Here is a 27,561-nt window from a genome sequence, read left to right on the forward strand (position 1 = left end):
CCACCATGGTAATACCGTGTTCGCAAAAACAGACCCGGAAATTACGTCATCGCGCAGGAACGGGAAAGGGGCCTGCAGCCATCTTTAAAAACACAATCCATTGCCATCCTCCCCAACCACCAGTCCATTTGTGTTGTGCTGTGCCAGAAAGTACTCAGGATGTCCAAGGCAACCAGGAAGATGACCCCCCGGAAGTGGAAACAGCGTTTCTCTGACGCTGAGCTTAATATGCTGGCAGACACCCTGGCCCAGCATGCAGACATCATCAGGTCTAACAACATGAAGCATGCGGCCCAGATGAAAAAGAAGCAAACCTGGCAGGAGGTTGCCCAGAGGGTGTCGGCAGTGGGAACCACCCCAAGGAGTGTGCGCGACTGTCGCAAGCGGTGGGATGACCTCTGCCTCAGGGTGAGGAAGATCCTGGCAGAGAACAGGAGGGCCGCCATGGCGACAGGCGGGGGCCCACACTCCCCAGTGAAGTTGACGCCATGGGAGGAGACAGCCAGTACCTTTATAGATCCTGAGTCCATAGAGGGAATCGGAGACCAGGAGGTGGCCGCTGCATCATCCCCAGAAGAAGGTGAGTGACCCAGCACATCCCTGTAGGGTAAACCATGATGTGGCACAAGTGACGTGGAAGTGATACTAGGCAAGGCAATGCATGTCCCAGCCCCACATCAACATATCCAGTCAAGAATGCGTGCCACATCCTGCCACACACAAATGCATGCTGAGTGCCAATCCCAATCCCAACACACGGGTGTTATATATAGTCCTGTACATTGTCACTGGCCTGGAGTGATTGCAAATAGAATGTGATGTATGATGCAGCCAGGAGAATGTTGAGTGCATCAGTGTATGAATGTTCTGAGTGAGTCAGTTGGGGGCCTGAGCTTGGAGTGAGTGGATGGCCGGTGGGTCCTCTCCTTCTTGTGTACTGTATCTACCCATCCCTGTCTATGTCCTATCATCCATACTACTGTATATACATAAGAGTAACTGGAACTGTATATACTATGTCAATAAAGCATACCTGCAACAACATCAGTCTCCACAGCTGGTCTGTGTGTCCCGTGTGACTAATAAGAGACTTTATTGCAACGGGCAACATGACTTGACTGTGCCCATGTAACTCACCACACAGACACCATACCAATGCCATGCCACCAGCCATGCATTGATTGCCCACATGCCCCCTCAGAACACCAAATGCACAACCCTGTAATAATTGGATGCATGAATGTATGAACATATCACAGCGCTATAGAATATCGCTGCCATGTGACACCATCACTGATGACCTGCATCTCTTCTATCCCCCAGGCACCGATGAGGAAGATGGCAGGCGGGACAGGGGAGCAAGTGCATCTACATCACGGCAAGGGACAAGGGCCACCGCCACCCCCACTCCCCAGCCCAAGGAACTGCCCAGACCAACAGGCAGCGTGCCAGACCAGGCAGAAACCCAGCAGGAAACACCTGCAGCCAGTGTGGGCCACACACATGGAGTCCAGCAGCAGCCACCCACAACATTGGGAGGTGTTTCCGTTCCCGCACCGCCAACCACCGCGGACGTTGCGGATGCTGATGTGGACAATGAGGGTGACACAGTCGTGTCCACCACACCCACCCCAGGCCCCATTACCACCCTCCCCCCCCCGTACAGAGGCCGACAGCAGCGACGATCCCTGCCTCCACGACTCCGACCTCGGAGAGTCTGACATATGCCCCTTCGAGGAGGACAGTTCTCTGGACGTGGGCCCCATGCAAGCGCCATCCACCACCCTGGCTACCACCACCCTGGCTGCCACCACCCTGGCTACCACCACCCCGCCTACCACCACCCCGGCCACCAGCACTCCCGCTACCAACGACTCATTTGAGGCTTGCCTGTCGAGGGTGGAGGCACGATAGGAGTCGATTCTAGACCTACTGCGGCAACATATTGCCGATGGGAAGGACTCCATGAGGGCCATCGCTACAGCCATCGCTGCTAACACTGCTGCCGTTGAGGCGTCCACAACTGCCATGAGGTAGTGTCTGGGGCACTTACGCAAGCCCTGATGTCCAACCTGCCTCAAATGCAGCGCCCACACCTTGGAGCAGGCATGGGACCGGCCACTGACACGTCCACTGCTACGACCCCTTCGACCTCAGCCCTCTCAAGCCCCGTGCGGATGACCTGGAGGAGTGCACGGCGCTTGGACATGCCACCCCAGAATCCCAAAAAAGCGAAGAAGTAGAGTGGCCAGACAATACCCTTGGACAAATGAACGTTGGTCAAGGGAACAGTCTTTGGTGTACATTTGGGGTTTGTAGGGTGGGTGAGGGAGTTCACTGGGGGTTGTGAGGGGAATTTTTACATTATTACGTGTCTGAAAAATACACCCATTGTGTGCAAGAAAATCAATGGCTGGACAAACTTCATTTTGTGCATGTACATTAAATCTGTGATGGTGTACAGTGGCGAACTTCAAACAAAACAAGGGTGCATGTCCACATGCAGCCAGTGTGTCACTGGCACATGACTTTCATGGTCCCTGTGTTTCAGAAGTATTTGTGGATTAGTGCTTGGCGTACAGCATGGCCATCCCGTGCATCACGTACTGGCAGGGGGGCTCCTTCGCCTCCGTCTCCATCTCCTTCATCCTCACCCGGCCCATGCATGTCAATGTCAGGTGGCAGTGGTATATTCCTCCGGACGCACATGTTGTGCAGCATGACACAGGCCATGGTGATCTTTGCCACCTTCTCAGGCCTATATAGGAGTGCTCCACCAGACCTGCTTAGGCCAAGCGAACCGCGCCTTCAACAGGCAAAGGTCTGCTCAATCACAACACGGGTATGGGTGTGCACATGATTGTACTCCTCTTCATGGCTGTTCTGCGGGTTCCGCACAGGGGTAAGTAGCTACGGCCTCAAGGGATATCCTCCATCACCTGCAAGCAGATACAAATAGGTGTGTGTCACTCTGAACTGCCATCTTCAGGGAGCACAGTCATGGCAGCAGCTATTAAGTGTGGGCATGCACATGTCCCTGTACGTATACAAAATAGTCACCTAGAAGCAATGTATACTGTAATGAGGTGTGGTAGTCTGGATGGCGTTCAATAGATGATGCAGGGTGTAATCATGCATGCTGAGGCAGATGTGCTGTGGTAGTGCGACAATGTTTAGCCTCCAATTCATGCTGTATATTCTTCACTATGCATGGTCACACTAGCCACATTGCCACAGTTGTCATCCTGTTCAGTCATGCATTGCTTGACATCGCGATGGTGGCCTGGTTGTGCCTCTTACTTGTTGTCATCCATATGCATTATTTGTGATATGTGGCCCAGTGATGTGTCATGTTCCGTTTGGCTGGTTCAGGTGAGTGTTTAGCTCTGCATGCATTCTCCAATCACTGGCTATTGCCACCCAGGTGCAGCATCCCCCCCCTTTCCCACCCAGGTGCAGTATGCCCCCCCTTCCGACCCAGGTGCAATATTCCCCCCCTTTCCCACCCAGGTGCAGTATGCCCCCCCCCTTCTGCATCCCCACACATCAGTACCCCAAAGCACTGCCATGGGACAGTTGTGCAACTCACCAAGCAGCCAGGCACGTGGTCCAGCATGTCGCTCCATGTGACAGGGTAGCGTGGAGTTGCGCAGTACCATGGCATCATGTGTTGATCCAGGAAATCGGGCGCAGCAATGGATGATGATCTTGCTGGAGTCACATACCATTTGCACATGATGGAGTGGTATAGCTTGCGATTGCGGTACACCGCCTCTATGGCATTGGGGACTACCAATTCCACATGGGTGCAGTCGAGGGCACCAACACAATTGGGCATGCCTGCCAGTGCATGGGAGCCTACTTTGGTTTCGGCTATCTCCTGGGCAGTCCGTGGTATGGATATGTGGGTGCTAGCGTGCTTCAGGTGGGCATCCAGCACTTGGTTCAGCATGCGTGAAAATAGTGGTTGTGAAATGCCGTGCAGCTGGCCCACTGTGTGTTGGTAGGTGCCTGTGGCCAAGAAGTGGAACACAGACACCACCTTTAGTAGCGAGGGGATGGCAGTGCGTATTTCTATGAGGCTGGCAATGTCGTTCTGTATCATGTCCACTATGGTGGTGATGGTGTCACGGTCCAACCGGTACAGGGTGTGGATCTGCTCAGGGGTTAGGTTAAATGGGCTGGGTCTGGTGCAAGGGATTGGTGGCTGCCTACGAGGCACTGGTGGCTGCGCTGGTGGTAATTGCTGGGCCTGTCTCACCCTCCTTCTCCTCCTGTGTCTCCTCTGTGCTGCATGTTGTTGCTGCTGTAGTTGTTGTTGCTGTAGTTGTAGCAGTATAGGCATGTCCTCCAGCGCCATGATTGCAACATCTAGTGGTAACATTTTGGTGTAGGAAGGGGTGTGGTGTGTAGGTGTACTCCTTTTGTACTGGGCCAGGCTCCATCAACTCCACCTGGGGGGGGGGGTGTGGGTGTGCTCCATTTGTACTGGGCCAGTCTACATTGCCTCCACCTGTGTGGGGGGGTGTGGTGTGTGGGTGTGCTAATTTTATACAGGCCTAGCCTCCATTGACTCCACCTGTGGGGATTGTGTGCACCTGTGGCAGTTGCCTTGTATCCTGATTGCTGTTTGCGGGTGGTCCGCGATGCCTGTATGGCCGGCATCGTGCAGCCCGTGATTACCGGCTTCGTGATGCTGCTATTTGCATGTCCGCGTGGGTTGGGATATCCCCCTATTACCGGCATGCCAGTATTTTCTCCCCGAAGGGTCGCGTGCCCGCGCCCATGCCGCTAATAGCGGCACCGTGATTTAGGGTGCCGCTAATACCGGGTTGCCGGGTCAGAATACACCGGAGCGGTAAACGATGCCGGTATTAACATACCAGCATCGTTTTTCGCTTGCCGGCAATCTCGTAATGAGGCCCATTGCTTCAGTCTTCATCTGTTCTTTGGGCAGTGACGGGTTCCATAGCGACAGTAGTCATGGCTTCTCGTCTATCAATGTCTTGTGCAGAGGCTTTAGCTGCAGTGATGCAGTCTGGCTCGGAGCAAGGCACAGAGCTGGATATGCAAGCTGAAACAGATAGTGCTTCTGAGCGTCAGCGGGAAAGTGATTGGGAAAGTGAGTTCTCCATGAATGGAAGTTCCTCCTCCTGCTCCTCATCATCTGATGAGGAAGAGGATCAAAGAGTACATGTACCTTTTCCCACACTTCCCAGACGCAGAGGACCCGTATGGGGGAGGGGACATGCAGGACGTGCAAGGAATGTGACAGTTCCTGTCATGGCTGAAGAGTCGCAGCGGGTGCCTCCAGCAATGGCTCAGCCTCTTGTGCCCCCTTTCACTGGTATATCAGGGTGCATAGTGAATACAGATGGGTTTCAGCCTATTGATTTTTTCAACCTTTTTGTTGATGATGGGTTCATTGCAGATGTGGTTCAGCAAACCAATTTATACGCTGCACGGTTCTTGAGGTCAAGGGGTCACACTCTGAAACCCCAGTCCAGAGCACAAGCATGGGTTTCCATAACCGATGTTGAGATGAGAACATGTTGGGGTCTCATTCTGCTCATGGGAATATCGCCAAAGCTGTCTGGCTCAATGTACTGGTGTACTGCAGCAGTACATTCAACCCTGTTTTTCCAGCTACAATGAGTAGAAATCGCTTTCAAGCACTGCAACGTATGTTGTATTTCAATGACAACTCGGCAGCATTACCCAGAACTGACCCAAACTTTGATAGGCTCTTCAAACTTCAGCCATTTCTGAAGTACTTCACTCAGCGATTTGCAGTGGTGTATGTTCCTAGCCAGAACATATCCATCGATGAATCATTGGTGTTTTACAAAGGTCGGCCAGTGTTCGAGCAATTCATTCCTAACAAGAGAGCACGATACGGGATAAAGTTGCACATGTTGTGTGAAAGTACCATTGGGTGTGCCTGCAGCATGAGAGTCTACACTGGGAAGGACTCCACCCTAAACCCTCCGGGCTGCTCAGCCCATTTAGGGACAAGTGAGAAGATTGTATGGGATCTTCTCACTCCATTGCTTCACAGGGGTCACCATTTGTATGTGGACAATTTCTACACAGGAATTCCACTGTTCAAGGAATTGTTCAATGTGGGCACACTGGCATGCGGTACAATCCGCAGTAACCGCAAAGGCTTCCCCAGACAACTTGTGTGTAAGAATTTGGTCAAGGGAGCATGTATGGCATTGCGGTGGGATGAACTGTTGGCAGTAAAATTCTGCGACAAAAGGGATGTGTACATGCTAAGTACTATTCATGATGAAAGTACTTCATCAGTTACTCCGCGCTGGCAGACTCGGCAAGTGTGGAAGCCCAACTACATTCTGGACTACAACAAGTACATGGGTGGAGTAGATAAAGCAGACCAAGTGCTTGAGCCATACCATGCTGAACGCAAATTGCGCTTCTGGTACAAAAAGTTGGCCACACGCATTATGCATGTAGCAACGCACAATGCTTATGTGGTGTACCATGCAGCTACTCCACAAAACAACCTCTTGTTTCTGAACTTTGAAAAATAAGTTGCACAATATCTGACTATGGTCCATGTACAAACTCCCTCCTTTCCAGAGGTAGCAGATGTGGCCAGATTGAAAGATCGACACTTTGCCGATTATGTTCCTGCCACAGCCACAAAGACACAACCTTACAGAAAATGTAAGGTGTGTCCAAAACAAGGAATGAGGAAGGATACTCGGGTGTACTGTCCCCAATGCCCTTCCAAGCCAGCGCTCTGCATACAGCCTTGTTTCCTTTTGTATCATACAAAGAAAACGTATTGGGAGATCGACTGATTTCCGGAAATGCCCATCATTCCTTGAAAGGGACCCTTAGGCTCTGAATTTGTGCATGTCTTACAAAGGAACGGCAGTCTTGCTCCCTGCACTGGAGGTGTACCTTCAATAAAAATGCAACCACATTTCAACTCGCTTCAATTGATTTAGTGTGCCTTTGCGAGCATTGCTAGTCCTGCTCCCTCCACTTGAGGCCTGCCTTGGAAAGGCACACCACTGACGTACCTTTCCCTTGAGGCCTGCCTTCGAAATAAAAGTCAGTCTTGCTCCCTCAGATCAAGGCGTGAATTGCAACGGAACGCAATTCAGGCTCCTTCCATTTGAGCCATACCTGCAAAAGAAAATATATTACGGATCCCTCCACTCAAGGCGTGCCATGCACAAGAAAGGAACTCCATTGTGGTTAACTGCCCTTTGCAAGCAATGCTAGTCCTGCTCCCTCCAGTTGAGGCCTGACTTGGAAAGGCACACCACTCCGGTACCTTTCACTTCAGGCCTACCTTAGAAGGAAATGTCAGTCTAGCTCCCTCTGCGCGAAGTGTGACTTGCAAAGAAACGCATTTCAGGCTCCTTCCACTTCAGGCGCATCTTGGAAATTAATGCCACTCCAGCTCCCTCCACTTGAGGCGTGTCTTGGAGAAGAAGGGAACACCACACTGGTTCACTGCCCTTTCACATGCAGCGTACTTTGGCAAGCAATGCTAGTCCTGCCCCCTCCACTTGAGGCCTCCCTTGGAAAGGCACACCACTCCCGTACCTTTCCCTTGAGGCCTGCCTTCGAAATAAAAGTCAGCCTTGCTCCCTCTGCGCGAGGTGTGACTTGCAAAGGAACGCAATTCAGGCTCCTTCCACTTCAGGTCCATCTTCGAAAGGAATGCCACTCCAGCTCCCTCCACTTGAGGTGTGCCTTGGAGAAGAAGGGAACACAACTCTGGTTCACTCCCCTTTGGGGTGTCTTGGTACGGCATGCCAGTGCAACTCGCTCCACTTCAGGGCTGCCTTAGAAAAAAACATCAGTGAAGCTCCTTCCGCTTCATGCGTACATTGATATGATATGATATGATATTTTATTTATATCGCGCTCTTACACAGGTGTTTCAGAGCGGGACCAGGCAAAGGGAGGGGAACAGGGGAGAAACAAAAACAACGATCTTACTAGGCCCAGTGACATTGAGAATGTGCAAGTGCATGGGGAAGGGAAAAAGGGGGAAAGTACATGGGGAAGGGAAAAAGGGGGAACGTGCAGAGCGTAGGAGAGAAACAAAATAACATAACATAATTAAATAATTAAATAGAGTGTTAGCAGTGGTAGTGCAGCCTGTAAGAGGCAAAAGTGCTAGGTTAGTCAGATAGGTGGTATCTGATAAGTGCAGAAGAAGAGTGGGTGGGGAACTGTATGGGTACAGACACAGGCCCCAGTGCAAGGGGTGGCCCGGAGGCAGTGCAGGAGGATGGCAGGGTGAGCAAGTACCTGGGCCCGAAGGGCAGAAGGTGGCCAGGTGTAGAGTGCTGAGGGAAAAAGGCAGATAAGCAGGGGAGAAGCGGGGCGAAGGCAGAAGCGAAGAGGAACAGCCTTGAGGAGCTTCCAGAACCGTAGATGGTTCTCCTCAAGTTTCAAGGTGACAGAGAGGCAGTTCCAAAGGGAGGCCCCGGCCGAAGACAGAGATCTACCTTCAGTTCGTTTCTTTGAAAAATGCCTGACCCTGAGGGAGTTAGAGGTAGAGGAGCAAAGGGCTCGAGAGGGGAGGTATTTACGGAGGGATAATTGAAGGTATTTTGGGCCCAGGCCCCAGAAAGCCTTGTGGACAATGCAAAGGGTTTTAAATTTAATCCTTGCATCCACTGGGAGCCAATGAAGGGATTTCAGAGCTGGAGAGATACGATCCCAGGACTTGAGGCCAAGGACAAGTCTCACAGTCCTATTCTGGATTAGTTGTAAAGGGCGGAGAGTAGAGGCAGGTAGATTTAGAAAGAGGCTGTTACAGTAGTCCAACTTAGAGAGAATCAGAGCTTGGGAGACAGTGAGCTTCTGAGGGAAAGTGAGGAAAGGAAGAGTACCTCTAAGGAGGTGCAATAAGAAGTTTTGTTTTTTTGAGACATCAGAGATGTGTGGGGAGAAGGAAAGTGTGGTGTCAAAGATGACCCTGAGGCTCTTAGCTTTGCAGGTAGGGGCAGGAGGAGGGCCAAGGGAGGCTGGCCAGAGAGTGAGGGGAAAGGATGGAGAGGGAGTACCAATGAGGAGGATCTCAGTCTTGTTGGCATTTAAACAGAGATCGTTGGCGGCACACCAATTTTGAATGGCGATGAGACAGTCAGAGATGAGGGAAGGAGAGGAGATGGCTGAAGGAAGCCTGAAAATGAGTTGGGTGTCATCAGCATAGCACTGGAAATTTGAGCAAAAGATGGAAATGCAGTATGCGAGAGTTGCCAGGTATTGGTTGAAAAGCCAGGGCGAGAGGTTAGACACCTGGGGAACACCACAGGTAGAGAGGGAGATAGAAGATAGGAAGGACCCAAGTTGTATCTGGGAGGGTCGATCGGAGGGAAAAGAGGTCAGCCAGGCCAGAGCCTGATCAGTGATACCCAGGTTGTCACGGAGACGATTGAGCAGGGTGGTATGGTTGACTGTGTCGAAAGCAGAGGAGAGATCAAGTAGGATGAGGACCTAGGGAATGTTAGTGTCAAGGTTGGAGAGGAGGTCTTTGCGGATGTTCAGGAGAGCAGTTTCGGTGCTTCTGGCTGATCTGAAGCCAGATTTGTGGTCGTGGAGAGAGCCAACAGAGTCAGAATGAAGGTTAAGCTGAGAGATGGCAAGCTTTTCCAGGAGCTTACCCAAAAAGGGAGTTATGGAAATTGGGCGATAGTTAGCCGGGCAAGAAGGATCAGCTGTGGGTTTCTTGAGGAGAGGATGTACAAGGGAGTGCTTCAGAGGGAAGGGGAAAGACCCAGAGGCAAAGGAGAGGTTGCAGAAATCGGCAACGGCCGGAGCAAGGGTATCGATGTGGTCCTTAATGGTTTTAGAGGAACAGGGATGGACCTGTTTTGATGAGGCTTTCATAGACCTCATCGGGGAGAAAAGAGGAAAGGAGGAGAAAGAGGGAGGGTGGTTTGCTGAGGGTGGGTCAGCAAGCAGAGAAGAAGGGAGAGGAGTGGGAGAGGAGGAGAGAGTGGACAAGATGTCCTGGGTTTTCGAGACAAAGTGTGCAGCCAGGGCATTACAAAGAGCCTGAGAGGCAAGACGAGGGGTGGCTACTGCAGCAGGGTTGGCCAGCTCCTTGTAGATTTGAAAGAGTTTGGCCGAGTTGTTAGATGCCACAGAGACACAGGCTTGAATGTGGACTTGCTTCTTAGTGCATACAGAGAGTCGGTATTGCCTTTGGAGCAGGCGGCAGGGCAGTTTGTCAGAGGATGAGCAAGAAGCCCTCCATTTCCTCTCGGCCGCCCTAAACTTACGTTTAAGTGTAGCTAGGTCGGAGTCATACCAAGAATTGCACTTGACTTTGGGCTTCAAACGGATCCTCATGACAGGGGCAAGAATATCAAGAGTGGCAGAGATAGAGGAGTAGAGCAGAGACAGTGCTGTGTCAGGGTGTGAACCAGCCAGGGGTGAGAAGGTGGCAGCGAAAGCTTCGACTGACACACGCTTCATGGGCCGGATGTCCGAGAAGCTGGGTGGCAATCTTGGGGTGGGCTTGGCTTGCGGGGAGGAGATGGAAAGATGAGAGGAGAGGAGGCAGTGATCACTCCAGGAGGAGTGGTGAGGGGAGTAGAAAGGGGGAGGCCAGAGGAGATCAGGACATCAAGTGTGTGTCCAGCAGAGTGAGTCGGGCCGGAGGGGAGGATAGAGAGGGAGAGTGAATCGCAGAGGTCGCAAAAAAGCGAAGATGAGGGACAGGGAGAATCAAGATGGATGTTGAGGTCACCAAGGAGAAGGAGTTGAGAGGTAGACGCCAGGAGGGCAGAGGAAAGGTCTGCTCACTCTGAGAGAAAAGGGGTGATTTGACCAGGGGGCCGGCAGAGAGTAGCAACAGTAAGAGAGTAACTAGGAGAGAAACAGAGCCTACAGACAAGGCATTTGAAAGAGGAGTAGGTCTGAGTGGGGATGATAGAGGTAGCAATCCACTCAGGGAAGATCAAGGCTACATTGGAAAGGAACGCGATTCCAGCTCCTTCCACCTAAGGCTTGCCATGCAAAGAAACGCCAGTGCCGCTCCCTCTACTCGAGGGGTGCGTTGGTGAAGACGGGAACACCATTCAGGTTACTTCCACTCAAGGAGTGTCTTTTAAAAATAGTAGACGCGACTTTGGCTCCCACCCTTGAAGTCTAAGTGTCATGAAAGTGGTATTTGGACACCATCTATATGGCAGCGGTGTCTTGCGTACCTCATACCACCCTGCCTTCTTTTATTATTTTACCTCAACGCATGTTATGTGTAGTGTAACTGAAATGTCTTCTGTAGGAATGTCTTAGATACGATTGTTGTGTGAGGGAGGTAAAGCTACGTAGAACATGCAGATGTCATTTCAGTGAATGCACTTTCCCAGCACTGCAGAAATGATTAGCATATTAGAGGGTGTGTGTTTAGGGTGGGTAAGGTAGTGCATATGAATGTTTCTTCATACTTGCTATGGGCATACTCAAAGTTGGTGTGAAAGACAGCGCCTGTAGGCCAGGTAGCCAAGTGAACCAATGTGCACTTCCTATCAGTGTGCAGATACGATTGCAGACACATGACATTTGAATGCAGACACAGTTGATATGCAATTGCTGGAAAATGATGTGAAAGGTATTGCCTGGAGACACAGTTGCATTGCGAGCAGATATCCACTTGCTGTGAGTGTGCAGACAGGATTGGTGGCACATGAGATTTGAATGCACACACAGTTGATATGCAAGTGCTGGAAAATGATGTACAAGATATAGCTAGAGACACGGTTGCATTGGGGCAGATGTCCACATGCTATAAGTGTGCAGATACGCTTGCTCTGGCTCAAGTGATTTGGTAGAGGTGCGACTGCTGAAATGGATGCCTACTGACTGCAGACATGAAAGGTGTATGAATGGCTAGTGAAACGGTGGGTGCCTTGTCGTGGCTTCAGTGCTCACAACGAGTTTCCTCCTTGTGCTAAACAAGGAGGTTTCTCCTTGTGTTAAATCCCACCTTGCCTGTCCGACTGCATTGTGACATGTATATATGAGAAGTATGAGGAAAGGTGCATGTGAATGGGATTACTGACAGCACTTTACTATTTACCGAGAGCACTAAAGAGCACTTAATGTACGAATGATTCACCCATTCTCACCCAGGTACGACACCCACGCATACGAGGTCTGCCTCTCATTGGGACACCTATGGAAACGCGGGAAGGTAGGACATGTGTTGTTGGCCAGCCGATTTGTGAATTCCCACGGGTGTCCTCTTTTCGGAAATGCATGGGGTTCCCTGTTTTCCTTGGTGGCTTCGACACTGTAGGTCCAAATCTGTAGGTTGTCCGCATGAGCAAAATTCCTGAAAATCTGCTGTGCCGAAAGACTTGGGGTTACCCGTGTTTTAACCTTTTCCCTTTGTGCCCAGGAAGGTGCACGCACACTTGTGAGGTAACGTTTTCATCGGGACACCTGTGGGAACGGGGGAAGGTATGACATTTGATGTTTTTGCGTGGTTTTCATAACGTTTTGACCCATTTGCTGCTGCCCTGTGTCACACAACCCTTTCATTTCCCAAATTCGACCTACATTTAGTTGCTGCTTTAGGCACTATACACTTTTGTAACCTGCACAAGTCACCTACCCTTCAAAAGGTCTGCCTGTGCTCTTTCAAAAAATGTATGCTTGCCCTTCTTCACCACATTTGTTTTCCTTATTTACACATGCTAAGTACATCTCTTTAGGCCGTAAGCATAAAACTCTTGTATACCATGGCTCTGTTTTTGGCTTGTGGTATTGCTGGCTTGTGGTATTGCTTGTTTTGTGAAAAATTACAAAAAATGTGTGATTTCCTAACTGCAAGAGTCGGGGGAATGCAGCGCAGCATTGCTTTTCTCAAAATTCACAAAAACCATTGCCTTACCGGGCCCAACCATTTCCACGACATGCCTTTTTTTCTGTCATTTTCCCGATTTTTCCCCAAACTATGGAGTTTCCCTACATAGTTGTTGCCTGACCTGCGCAAATCACCACTTCCTAAACCTGGAATTGTGTCTATTTTTCAGGAAAATTGGAAAAAAAGGCCAAAATCGCCTACCTCTCACAAAACGGTTGATAACCATATCAAAATAAGTTTTTCTCGTTTCCACTCAACCTGTTCCTGAAAGCCGGGAAAATGGGGAATTCAGCACAGCAAACCATTTGTTCCTAGCTCTTATAAAGGAAAAAACCTCAGGCTTCTTTGTACATCATTTTATTAGCATTTTCTGAAAAAACCGAAAATGTTCTCCCTTTTTGGTTATTTTCTCCTTTTTTGGTTATGTTCTCTCACCCCCTACAGCAAACTAGGATTCCTGGGTGGCGTTACGACCGCCTACATGTGGTAAAATAAGGGGCCAAATTTGGCTGAGATATCTCATGTAACAAAAAGGTTACAAGGGATTGAATGGCGACATACTTAAATCACCAAAAAAGGCCTTGGCACTGGGGACGGGGGGTGTTTCCCCATGGCAGTTAAGGGGGAGTGGTATCTCAGTACACTCACAGTACTACAATGTTACTTCCAGCCATCAAACTGCTAAAATCCACGTTCAACAATGAAACTGCTACAAAACATACCCTCGAGAACTGTCAAACTAGCAACAGTTATAATACGCCAACAGGTATCTAATTGCCCCCACAATACTGCAATATTACTTTTCAATAGTACAGTGCTTACAACACACGAACTGGAATAAACTGCATAAACAGATAGTATTAAAAAGTGGAAACGTATAAACAGTTAGAATACGCCAACTGGTATCTAACTGCAACCATGCCACCACCACTTGCTAAACACATACACCATTTTAATTCCTCCTACTGCAACAGTGCCTGTTACAGGAAAACCATGTAGATGTGCACCTTAAACATTCGTGTAAGTGTTGCACACTTCAATGAAACATAGTGTGACACGTAACATCAGATACATGTACTATGTTTTTTTTAAATCCTGCATGGATAGTTTTTTCCCACAGACCCAATGATTATGCAATCGAACACAGGCAAAAGTGCTATTTCCACTCCAATGGTATTCTGTTACTGTGTTCCAAAAAGTATTCAGTGCCTGCACAGTGTGTACAGTGAGTACATGCTTATTGCTGTCATGCTTCTTTGTGATGGGCAAATTACATTTATATACACATGTTTCTGCAATGCTTATGGTCCCCACCCAAGAGTGTCTGGGCTGGCCACAACCACCACAGCATAATACGCCCATGCACCCAAGAATCTGGCCAGTGGCCACAACCCACACACATAAGCCAGCCCTCGAGGCCCTGTCCACTTCTGTACACATACTATTACATGACTTGCAGCCAGTGGGCAGACACTTGGGTGTATGGCATCCGGCCATGCACCCAAGCGCCGTGGCAGGCCACAACCACCACTGCATAATACGCCCATGCACCCAAGAATCTGGCCAGTGGCCACAACCCACACACATAAGCCAGCCCTCGAGGCCATGTCCACTTCTGTACACATACTGTTACATGACTTGCAGCCAGTGGGCAGACTCTTGGGTGTATGGCATCCGGCCATGCACCCAAGCGCCGTGGCTGGCCACAACCACCACAGCATAATACGCCCATGTACCCAAGAATCTGGCCAGTGGCCACAACCCACACACATAAGCCAGCTACCATAGGCCCTGTCCACTTCTGTACACATACTATTACATGACTTGCAGCCAGTGGGAAGACTCTTGGGTGTATGGCATCCGGCCATGCACCCAAGCGCCGTGGCTGGCCACAACCACCACAGCATAATACAACCATGTACCCAAAAATCTGACCACTGGCCACAACCCACACACATAAGCCAGCGGCCTAGTGGGCAGACTCTTGGGTGAATTGCCTCCAGTCTAGGGACTGGCCACAACCACCACAGCATAATACAGCCTATACAAACATCCTCATATCATCTACATTCCACTCCCCTACCCTAATGAAGCCTGCCTGCAGTCACCAGATAAGCAGCCCGCCCGAGGCCCTATCCCGACTACCGTGCTCCGCACGGTCTTCTTCCACCTAAACAAATACATCATATCAACCATCTTTCACTCTCCCAGTCCCTCTTCCCAACACCAAATGTCCCAAAACATGGTTCCCAGCCCTGTTCGCCACTGTGCTATCCACGGATATCTGCGGATACAACATGGAGGGCGTTTCGGGAGAATATGATGCACATCACGCTTTCCTCCAGCCAATCAGCGGGTGCGTTCGGTGGCTGCGGACTTTACGCAGCCCTCCAGGCCAATCAGAGTCCTGTTCACAGAGGGAACAGGGAAAAGGGTCAGCAGAGCGGACCCAAATATCACAAATTTTATTTTACTTATATTTTGCCTGTTTTAACAAAAACTAGTGGACAGATTTACACCAAATTTACAAAAGCACCCTTTCTGGACCATTTCAAGTTTGAAGCATTCTTTTTCTGTTTGTAATTTTCTGTGCATATTCAAAGGCGAAGGACAAGGCAGATCGATCTGATTTCGGAGGGTTTGGTATCTATTGGTCTCTCCCGCCAAAAAATAGTATAGCGTGCAGTGCTGTGTGTGGCACTCTGATCGGTAGGAAGAGCCACTCTCAGATGGTGATTGCGTGGTAAGATACCGAAGTGAACTTATCAGTCAAAGTAAAACAATAAGACGGGAAAGGACAAACAGACACACAGTTTAAATAAGACTTAAAATAGACAAATATTCTTTTTGAGGATAGTATAGATCAGGCACCAAAACCTCAATCCACCTCTTCATGTGGCTTTTCCACTATTCAAATTCGCTCAGTACATTTAATTACTGCCAATACCAACCCAACTCTTTCCCCTAGTAATACCAACTCCCACCATTCATCAGCTGTCAATGACAGTGTTTTACCACTTTGCTCACCTAGATAAGAGTGTACCGAGTTCTGTTAGGACCTTGCATCTTGTGACCAAATGCACTAGTGATTCGGCCTAACTCCTATCCTCATAATATCGGTAATAGGCATTACCCTCCTGAATTTGGTGCCTTCTCAATTGTACCTCTTTCGTGGGTAAGATGTTCAGCCGATATCTCATCCCAAAACCCCCTGTCCCCCACCTATTTTTTTCTATTGTCGACCCCGCCGATCCCTTATATGACCTTTCCCACCCCCACAAAAAAATGCAATTAACTTTTTAGTTATTTTCTACACGTTTAAAGGGGTGGCGTTAGAAAGCCTGGTGATGAAAGGACGTTGTACCGTTCCAACCCCTGTTATGAAACCCGTCTGCCTGGGATCCAGTCTGCCACTTATAAGTTGCCTAAGCATTCAGGTCCATCAGAAGGAGTGAGGCAAACAGCTTCCCCAGAGAATCAAGAAGAGTGATGGGGCGATAGTTCTTTGGATCGCCCCTATCGCCCTTCCTGAATATTGGAACCACAATGGCTTCTCGTCAAGACCGGGTTACTTGTCCATTTGCCATCACTTGATTAAACAGCACCAAGACCAATTTTGCCCAGATGTCAATATTTGATTTTAAAGTGTAGTTTGATAAGCCATCCGGGATTGCTGCGCTTGATGAGCTTAGTTTGGCCATCATCCGTCTGGCCTCATCGATGTCAAACTCAAAGGACCAGCACTTTCCCTTCATACCCTCCCGTGCGGGGTCATATCACCTTTTTAGAAAAAAGAGATGAGTAATGACTTACCCATCTCTCTTCCGTCACTTGACCCAGCATAAATGTTTCTCTGAAATGTCCACCATTATTGATTAAATCTTACATGCACCTTAAGTTTTTCCCACTAACCGCGTTCAACATTTTTTCGGCATCATTTTAGAGCCTCAGATTTCTCCTGGCCTTAACCCAGATTTTATTTTTCTGTCTCCATTTCTTAACGTGTCTCCCATTCATATGTCGTTTTCCGGGATAGTTCCCTTAACATCCGCTCTATATGCTCTTCTTGCCCTAACTAGCTCTAGGTCATAGGCGTGTTTGGGGCTTATAAGGACTTTACTCCTTTATCAGGGATTTGTCTAAAGTCCTTCAAAATCCAGGCGTCTTCCACTATTTCATTGTTGCCCACAATAGCCTGTGTATATTGGTATTGTGGCAGCTTCCCTTTGGTTTATCTTAAGCCTATTCATTCCCCTGGCTAGGTCTACTATAGGCATTTTATTTCTCTTTTGTACTGAATAGGGCATAATGAGTGTGAGGGCTAATAGGTCATGATCGCTTCTGGGTAGTTTTACAACCTCAAACCATACCAACGGGTCCCCACTCGCTCTGGAAACGAAGCAATAGTCGAGACAAGCCGACTGGGTTCCATTTTGCCAAGAGGGAGCACCGGGTCTATCCCCATTTGTCTGGCCATTTAGCATCATAAGTTCACGCAACCTAATTTCATTGAGCCATTTTCTAGCCACCCTTTCTAGTTGAGATAGTAGGAGCAGGACAACATCTTTAGAGAGCAGCCTCATATTAAAGTCTCTACAGATTATAATCGGAGGATCTGACAAATAAATAAGTGTGGCATCCACCGTGCTCATAATGGACTGAATGAAATCATCAATATGCAATTTGCTGACATTTCTATATACATTTATCGGTAGGACATTTAATTTTTCCACCGAAGACTTTCTGTAAAGGTTTATTATTTGCACCTATGTGTTTGGGGCTATATGACTGAGTATCTCAAAGCCCCTATCCACCTTGATCAGGGTTAACAGGCCCGAAAAAGTACACTCCAACACCCCCTTACAGGCAGAGTTTAGAAAATCCTCATACCCCTCATATGAGGGCTTGGTCCCTAGCCAAGCCGCATGCATGCAGAGAAAATCAAACTGTCCCAAATCATTCAGTTCCTCCGTAAAGAAACATTTAAAGCCCAGAGAATTACACAATCCTTTTTGGATTCACGACTCAATGTTGAAGTCTATTTTTGCTGTGACTTTCCCAAAACTCCTGCAAGCAAACTCCACTTATTTATATCTGCATACTGTTGATGATGACTGTTTTTGAACCCATTAACATCCCTTTTTGGGGATCTATTTCCAACTGTAAATTTCAATTCAGCAAGATTTTTCCTTTCCATTATTGGCTGAGGGCCTTTGGTCAGGGTTTTTGCCCATTTTTCATGTGATTCCTTTACTACAGTCTGCTGATTGTTATACCTGCTTCTTGTGACAGCCTGGCTGTTAGATTTGGGGGACAAAGGCATCCGACCATCATTCAGGTCATATCCCAACGGTAACAGTTTATGGCTGTATTCTATTCCATAAAGGCATCCTTGATTAGTGGTGATACAAGATGTAAAATTACCCAGTCATTTTGTTTTTCACTCACAAATTCCACCACTTTGAGATCCTCAGTTGTAATACATCTCAGCCCTGGAAAAAGATGCAATAATTTCATCACGTTGTTCCGATTTAATATTGGAGCCTCTGCGACCGGCAATACTATTTCTAAACATAGTCTCAGGTCACTCAGACGTGTTCCCAAAGAGAGATCCAGATCATTAGGCTCATTAGTTTCACTTTGACCTAATTCCATTTCGTGCTGCATAATCGGAGGATTGATTGTCAGTGGAATCACCAACTGCATTCTAGGCCTCTTAGCTGCTTGGGTAGGCATCTCTCACACAGGTGTCTTTAGATTTCGCAGAAATGCTCTAGAGCTATTTGATTTTCACTTCAGGTCCTGTTTTTTATTTTTTGGCTTTTTTTGCATTGAGGGTTGGGGAGGTTTCCTCTTTTGGCAGCATTTAACCCTCTTAGGGGGTTTTGTTGCCTTGAATATTGAGAAAGGTATTACACCATTTGAAGTGGAAGCTTCAGGCATAAATGATATCTCCACTAGGTTGTTTAAGGCCAGGCTTTGATCTTGAGCCTCCGGGGTCGGCATGGTGCTTCCTACATCTCTTGATAACGATCTTTTACCCTTTTGCTGTAGGCTATCTTTCACTTGAGCTCTCATCCATTTGCCATCGTTGATTAAGGCTTCCATCAGGGAGGTTTTATCTGTTTGTCTCCCGCTTTGCAAGATCACAAGACGTGACTGCCATTGGACTGAAGTTTCTGCTTCCGTATTTAATCTAGCTTCAATCTTGCTCACATAGGAATCAAGGCCACTCATTTTTGTGTGGACCATAGCTAGTAGGGTGGCACGATCTTGTAAGGTCGTATTTAAAGCTCCCCTTACGGTTCTCCACCTTCATCAGCATTATATCTATTCTGAGAGCTATTTGCAGACGTAGCCGAGCTAAAGCTGGTCTCTGCGTGATCACTCAGCAGCTTGCTCTCTGAGGACTTTAAGTGGCTCACCTCAGGTATTTCTTTAGGCAGCCACCCTCCATTTTGATCATAACTTGCCTCTGCAGACTTTGAATCCTCCGAGGTCCGAGGTGGGTCAAACAGCCCTTTGTCATTGTGCCTCATTTGAGCGCTGCTCCTTGGGAGTCTAGGGTGTTGTTCAATACTACTTGGCTGATTGGAGCATCAATTACTTTTTCTGCGTATGAACACACATCGCTCAAGGCTTCAAGGCAGTCCAGTATTACCGAAAAGCTTTTCCTCCTCTGACAGTTGATTTCTCAGTGAGAACCGTAATCTCTTTGGCCAATCGCGCTGCAAGTTCTGAATTTCGTAATTCCGGCATAGGGCCTGTTTCCTTCCTAGGCATCAATCCATCCTTCATAGATCCCTCAACTCGCAGGGAGGAATTCAAACAGCCATCCTCAGAGGCCACTGTGCCTACGGAAGCCTGGCCTCCATCCGTCAACCAGCTAACATTTCATTAAGCCACCTTTGCCTTTCGGTCCGTCGGAACAACAGAACCCTCTACACCACCCTCAAAAAATGATTTCTCCACAAGCGGTTTGACTATTTCCTCCTCAGCCAACTCTCTTTCTCTGTCAGCTCTTTTGGGGGTAACCTTTTCCCCCATATAGGGTGATGGCAACCCCCTAACAGACATTTCGGGCTGTTTGTCTTTTCTCGCAACACCACACGAAAGCAGGACTAACTGCACTCCCCAGCCATCTTTCATATTTTCTCACATATTTTCTCCAGGCTCTGCTCGGTTAATATCTTCAATTTCTTTTTTTGGCGGGACCATGGGTAATAGCAACATAGGCATCAAAGACTTCACGGAGTTAAGAGACTATTTTCAAATTTAACTCTGGAGCCACACAAGGTAAGGCAACTCATCTTACCTGCAGTCTTGTTCGGGCTCCATATTGATTAGTAGCCTCCAGTGACATATTCCCAGTGCAGTTCAAGCTACAGCTTTCCAGGAAGGGGCGTCTCAGATGTAGAGTGTAGATGTAGAGTGTCAGAGGCCGCCCACGTCCGATCACTCCAAACAATCGACGCACTCCGCACGCTCCGCTCTCCCAGCTGGTTTTAAGTTAAATGGTAGTCACAGTAGAAAGAGGGCTTTCTGCAAATCTCCACAAGCAACGAGATAATAGTGTGTCAGTGTGTCAGGCAACTAAGGCCACGGCCTTCCAAACACTCGATGCACTCCGCATCGCTCTGCTCCCCCAGCTGACTTTTAAGGTAAATGGTAGTCACAGTAGAAAGAGGACTTTCCGCAAATCTCCACAAGCAAACAGGATAATAGAGTTTAATAATAAAGAAAAAAATAATACAAATAAATACATTAAATTAAGGGCAATTTATAATTAAGAATATAAGGAATAACATCCATGCAGGGAGCAATTATAGTGCCGGCAAAAGTTGTTGGGCTCAGGCGGAGGGGTAAATAAACTAATAGATTAATCATTTAAAACAAAAACAAAGGGAAGGGAAATCAAAGGGGCTGGATAATTGGTTTTACCAGTGGGGAGGTTTTAGGTGCCCTCTGTGTTATTCTATTTATCAAGGTGGGTTAGGGGTTTATTGACAGTTGGTCCGTTGTGGGCAGGCAGCTAGTAGTTAGGTACTAGAGGGGTTTTAAAGGATCCCAGTAGGGGTAATTATAGGCAGAGGGGACGCAGATTGTGGAATATAACTAGGCACTGGCTATTACATAATACATAGGATATAAACCCAGAGCAGGGCGATCTAGCTTTCTCGTGTGAGGGAAGGCAATCTTGGGGGTTTTCTCGGAGGGGGCGGGGGGTTGGTGTCATTAGAGAATCTAGTTCTTACTGAGGGCAGGATGGCAAGACATGGTGCTGGGTGAAGGGAATTGATGGACGCTCAGTCTTTGCAGGAGGCGCTGAGCATTATTAGCAGGGCATCAAAAGCCCAGCTGCAAGGGGCAGTACTGGAAGTTACGGGGCACAGGGTGGAACGAGGAGGGGAAGCCACAGCACAGAGCAGCTTTGGGCGGGGCCCTCGCAGCTGTGGTGGCTTGCAGCACAGGTCTGGAGGAGGTGAGGGGGGATGGGACATAAGGGCCAGAAAGAGTAGGAGGGATATACCCAGGAGGGCAACCAGGAGTGGGGGAGCAGATGGTGGAGGATGGATGATGGGCCGGGCACGGCTGCTAGCGAAGGAGGACTAGGGGCAGAAGTGGGCGCAGGTCAAGTTAGTGATGATGTTACAGTCGGTTTGGACCCAAGAGGCAGAGCGGTGCAGAGGGGCTGAGGAGGGAAATGCCTGCAGAAGAGTGCAGGTGGGAGGAGGACTCTATCCCTGTTAAATAGCGAAGGAAGGGGAAGGTATGGAGCATCTTCCCCGCAAAATAAGGTGATATGTGGAGGTAATGGTATGGCACCCATGGTAACAGAGGAGGTGACAGCCTAGAGGGCGCAGCACGGCCCCTAGCACGGCGGAGCACAGGGTGTAGGAGGAACCCCTCGCCCGTGAAGAGATTAGGAGGAAGGGGTTGGCTCGACCTAGCCAAGACATCACAAGATCATTAGGATGGACGCCCCGTGCTCGCCCGAAGAGGATCTGCCCGAATCTTTCCCTGGTATTTAACAGGGGAGGATCAACTGGAGGAGGAGGATTGCGTGCGTTGGGGGGATAAGGAACCAGGAGAGTTGCAGGGGAGTGCTAAGGTGCAGAGGGGTCTAAGGTGCAGAGGGGAAATATGGGGCTAGGGGTAGTGGGAGTGCAAGAGGACGGCAGGAAAATCAGCCTGGAGACTCTGCTGATGTTTTTTTGTCCCTGCAGCAGAGGCCCGGTGAGGAAAGAGAGGAGGAGTGTCGGTGTGGAAGCCAGGATTACACATATAGGTGACAAGAAAAGGAGTAGTCAGTGGCATGTGTCAGGCTGGGTACTAGGTGGGGGGTTAGGGCACAGGGGAGATGGAGAGGGTGTCCGCAAGGGCATTGGTGAGGGCGAGCGGAAGTGTCTCCTCAGTTGAAGTACAAACGGACAAGGTTGCGGAGCCCGTGGCCCAAGGGGTGGTAGAGGTTCCTACAGAGAGGACAGTTGAGTGTACAGAGACGGCCAAGAAGATGGCCCCCCTACATCCTACCTCTGCAGGAGTCTGTCTTGATACATTCACCATCAACGCCTTTTGCCAATGCTTGAATATGACTTTTATGTACTTCATTGACTCACACCTCTCTCAACTCTCATGCTGGACTTCCCCTTTATCTTGTACTCATGGTGGCCCTGAAACATGCTGTTCCCGTTTTTATCTTTAATCCTGGCTTGTATTTGCTGTTTCCACGCAACATTACGTGTTACTACTGACTTCTGCAATTGTATTTGCTCTCCCTTCTTGCTTCTCTACTTTTTCACTGCTCACTCTCTGTTCTCTCCTCCTCTCCCTTTCTCCCTTTTCCTATCTCCTCCCCTTACTTTCTTCTATTCACTTACTCTATCCGAAATGTCCTTGACTTAGTATGATAGCAACCTTGTTTGTCTCCTTCCCCTCCCCTACCTGTTTTCTCCCCCACCCTCCACCAGCACTATCTGAAATGTCGTCAGGCCTAGTACAGTAGTCGCCTATCTGTTTCCATGTCCTTCCCACTCTCCCCCTCCCTTCCTTGTTTTAGCTCTTACACTATCTGAAATGTCGCCAGGCCGAGCACGATAGTTAATTTTACATTATTATTGTTCATGGCCTGTAAGAATGTCATTGTATTTTCCCTTGTTCCCTCCCTTGAAGTGCTTTGAAACACATTGTATGTAGGCGCTATATAAAAACTTTCTCCAGCATCTTTCATTCATTCACATGCTGTGAATATTCCCTGTCGTCAGGCTGGGAACCTCGGTCATTTTAACTTACCGTTTTCCTATGGAAAACTTTGACACTTCAGTGTCCAATCAACATACTTTTTGGGTGCTTTAGCCACCACCAATAGGACGTAGGGTATAAATAGCCCCGCCCCCGCGACTTCCCTTCAGATTTCAACCGTCTTCAAAGTGTTGGGATCACCTCGTGCTCGCTGTGGTTTTTGCACATGCTTGTGCTATTGGTTTTTGCGATCTCTTCAGGACTGAAGAAGTCTCTGTTCCGGCCCTGTGCGACTTGCGTGCTGAAGAAGGTGTATGAGGGGGACGGGCATATGGACTGCCTCTATTGCCTTTACCCCCATCACTCGGCCAATTCTTGAGAGATCTGTAAAGGGTTTTCGCAGAAGACGCTTAAGGACCGCAATCAGCGGTTGGTGTGTTGGCTGAATGAGGGTACCTACCCTGCCTCGGAGGTGGGGTTGGTTCGTAGCCTGGCGTCTAAAAGGCCTGTTCAAGCCGCGGATCATCGGCTGAGCCTCCGGCTAAGAAGTCTCGGCCTGCCCCTGGGGCGGCGGTCGGGAAGAGTGGTCGCTCCTCTTGAAGTAAACACCTGTCGAAGGGGGCCTCTTTGTCCAAGCATGGTCGGTCGGACCAGTCCTGAGGGTCTGGAGGTAGGCCCGAGAAGTCGGCGTCACAGGTGAAGGACAAGAAGAACTCTTCGTCGAAACACTCCTCTCCAGGGGACTATCGCAGGTCGTCCTCTAACAGGGAGTCGTCTAAACAATGGTCCAGTGGGGCCAGGCAGGCGGGATCGCCTGGAAAATCTACACCGCAGGTTTGTGTCATCGGCTCTGGCGACGACAGGGGATAAAGGCCTGATGTTCTTGTCATCGAGGATGGATACGGACAGCTTGCTACCGACGAGTGATGCGTGGCAGTCTTCAGCTTTTGACTCGCTTCTGCCTGACACTCTTCTACATCAAGAGACTGCTGCTTTTTCGGTGTCATCGGAGGTGGAGGAAGAACGAGATCCGGTGTTGGGTCCGTCAGCCCTGGGCCTGCAGTGTGTTGGTCCGTCGACGTCGATGGGTGTGGGGGCTGGTCCATCCAGTTATTCGCTGGTGAATCCGCAGGCGATGTTGACGCTGCAATCCTTGTTGGGCCAGCTGGATTCCAGGTTGCCTCCTCTGAATGTGGCTCCGGTGGGGCCTCTCGTCAATGCTGCAGGTGTTCCTCCGTGTCCGACGGCTGCAGCTGAGTTGCCGACGCCTCTGCATCTGAGTGAATATGGTTTGGCTCCTGAGGAAGAGTGGAAGGAGTGCTTCCTGTCTGGCCACATGGGTAAGAGGCGGAAAGGTGTGTTCGCCGTGCCTATCCTGGACCACGTGTGGCAGGAGGGCCTGCGCACGATGCAACATCTCTTCTTGGAATCAGCTGTCAAAGGGAGGCTGGAGAAGAAGTTTAAGGCCCCGGAATCTACACCGAAGTGCTTAGTGTCGCAGCCCACGCCTGAGTCGGTGGTGTCGGGGGCGGCTAGCCATAAAGCCAGGAGTCAGCACAAATGTGTTAGCCCTCCGGACAGTATCGCCAGGAGACAGGATGCCTTCGGGAAGAAGGTTTTGACTGTTGGGGCGACGACGGTGAAAGCGGCCAATTCGTTGACTATCATGGCTCGCTATGATCGTGAGATGTGGCATCGGCTAGCGCCTCTGTTGGAACATCTGCCTGAGGAACACTGTAAAGCTGCAATGCTGTTGGTACGCGAAGGGGAGGAGGCGTCCAATCATAGTATTAACATTGCCGTGCACTTGGCGGAATCTGGTTTTAAACAGATTAACAACAGCGTTGTGCTGCATCGACAAGCCTGGTTTAAGAGCACAGACTTTCGCCCGGAGGTGCATTATAAAGTTCTGGACATGCCCTGTGAGGGGGAGCAGTTGTTTGGTGAGAAAATTGATGAGGCCCTCAAGGGTATGAAGACTGCTAAATTGTTGGGAGCTTTGCAGAGTGGGCTAAATTGTTGCAAGCTCTTTTCGCTCCTTTCAACCCTTCCGTGGGGCATCGGGAAATGCCCGGTTTACTTCCTCCAGTGACCGGGTTTATGGTCGGTCTGGTTACTCCTTATGGTGCACAAGAGTAAACAACAAACCCACCTTAATACCTGGGTCACCCCTCACCTCAAAGAACTCAGATTGGAAAAAAAGGAAGCTAGAAACTATATGGCAACATTCACCCATGGAAGAAAACAAACTAAAATTAAAATTCCGTGCCAATAATTACAAGAAAGAAATTATCCAAACAAAAAAAGAAGTCTACAATGAAAGAATATCCAAAGCTTGCTCCAATACCAAGGAACTCTTTGTGATCCTACGGGAATTAGAATCACCCATACCTCCACCGGATAATGTACCTAAAGATAAGGAATGGTGCACTAGCATTCAAAACACCCTAGCAAATCATATAAAAACACAGCAAACTAAAATCGCAGAAAAAAAGCCTCTCTCCCCCTTGCTGATATACCAGCCACTATCACTCCCAACGACAAGCCTCATTTTGTTCCATTTAAATTCTCTAAAGTCTCCATTCAGGAAACTGAAAAAATTATTGCTTCCTTAAAACCGTCAAATTGCAAAGGAGATAACTGTCCGGCTCAAATAATTAAGGATGCAGCCAGAGATTTAGCCCCCTTCATCACTAAACTTATCAATGCTTCCTTCTCACCCAACACTGTCCCAAGTAGTTTAAAAGAATCATTGGTCCTACCACTTCTCAAAAAAGAAACTCTAGACCCCTCCATCCCCATGATCACTCCTATCCCATTCCTCCTTAAGATAATAGATAGAGTGACCTATCTTCAAATTCAAAAATACCTTGAGACTAACCAACTTCTAGGCTCCCGCCAATCGGATTTCAGACCCCAGCACGGCACAGAGACAGCATTAATAGACCTCAAAGCTAAAATTGACAAGCTCAACGACAAGGGAAATACAGCTATGCTACTCCTCCTCGATCTGTCAGCAGCATTCGACCTGGTGGACCATGCAGTCTTATGCAAACACAGAGCATCGGCTGCCCACTTTTCGAGTGAAGCCATAGCTTGGGTCCAATCCTTTCTAGACAATAGAAATATGCAAGTCTTTTCCATCTTAGCATCAGCAGACTCAATTCAAACCACTTGCGGCGTCCTTCAGGGCTCCTGTGTCTCACCAATCATTTATAATATTTTTACTAAGCCTTTATTTGACAAATTGGACAGACTGGGTGTCACCTACACAAACTATGCAGATGACACCCAGATCCTCATTCTCCTTTCGGGCAATTTCACATTAGATACGGCCTTAGTAAATGAAATATACATCCTCATTCAGGCATGGATGGTAACCCATGGCCTCTGCCTGAATGACGATAAAACAGAGATCTTAATCCTTGGCTGGAACAATAACTTGAAAAAACTCGACACCAACTATGGCGCCTTCAACATTGATGGCAACAAAGTGAAAACACTTGGCTCCCACCTGGACTCCACTCTTACCAAAAAAAACAGGTAAACTCTCTGGCCTCATCCACTGCCTATACTGGCAAATTCATCATGCAGACCCTTCCTCTCAATAGCAAGTTGCATTATTCTAGCTAATGCTCTTATTTTATAAAAACTGGACTATTGTAATGCTATATACCCAGGAGCCAACAAATACATAATCAACAAACTACAGACATTGCAAAATAACGCTCTTAGAACTGCCCTTAACCTCCCCACCAGAGAGCACATATCCAATGCTAGGAGAAACCATTACTGGCTCAAAATTAGCGACAGGATACTTCTCAAAACTGTGTCTTTAACCTTCAAATGCCTAAACAATGCAGCCCCCCATACCAAAAGGAAGGAATAATCAGGAAAACGTCTGCACGACCTGCTAGGACAGTCAAGTCCTACTGCCTCCAAATGCCCAAATTCAGACTTAAAAAAACAGGAGACAACAGTTTCCCAGTAAAAGTGGCCCAGTATTAGAATGCACTACCAGTTGAGCTCAGAAGGGATCATCTTATCACAGTTTCAGATGTAACACCCTCACCTGGTTACGCCTCAATGACCTTTAAGCCCAACGCTTGCAATTATATGTCTATGTGTATGCCTCAGACTTGTATATCTTGACATTTGTAACCTAGTCTCAATGTATCCGCTTGACCTGTTTATATCTGTAACTAAGCTTTAAGTATTCATGTTATGCTGTGCGCCCAGTTACGTAAGGGTTTTGGTGCGCCAAACAAATCAATAAACAAACAAACAATCAAACTCCTCCCAGGGGTATAGGAGGTCGGCGCAGCCAACGCAGAAGAGTCAGGACTTTCAGGCCTCCAGGAAAAGAGGTGGGCAGGTATCTTCCTCCAAGGGGAGACAGGCTAAGTCACAGCAATGACTGTTATCGGGGAAATCTGCTGGGGGGCAGG

This window comes from Ambystoma mexicanum, chromosome 4p (genome assembly GCF_040938575.1).
Source record: "Ambystoma mexicanum isolate Mex_15411 chromosome 4p, UKY_AmexF1_1, whole genome shotgun sequence".
In the NCBI taxonomy this organism is placed as follows: Eukaryota; Metazoa; Chordata; class Amphibia; order Caudata; family Ambystomatidae; genus Ambystoma; species Ambystoma mexicanum.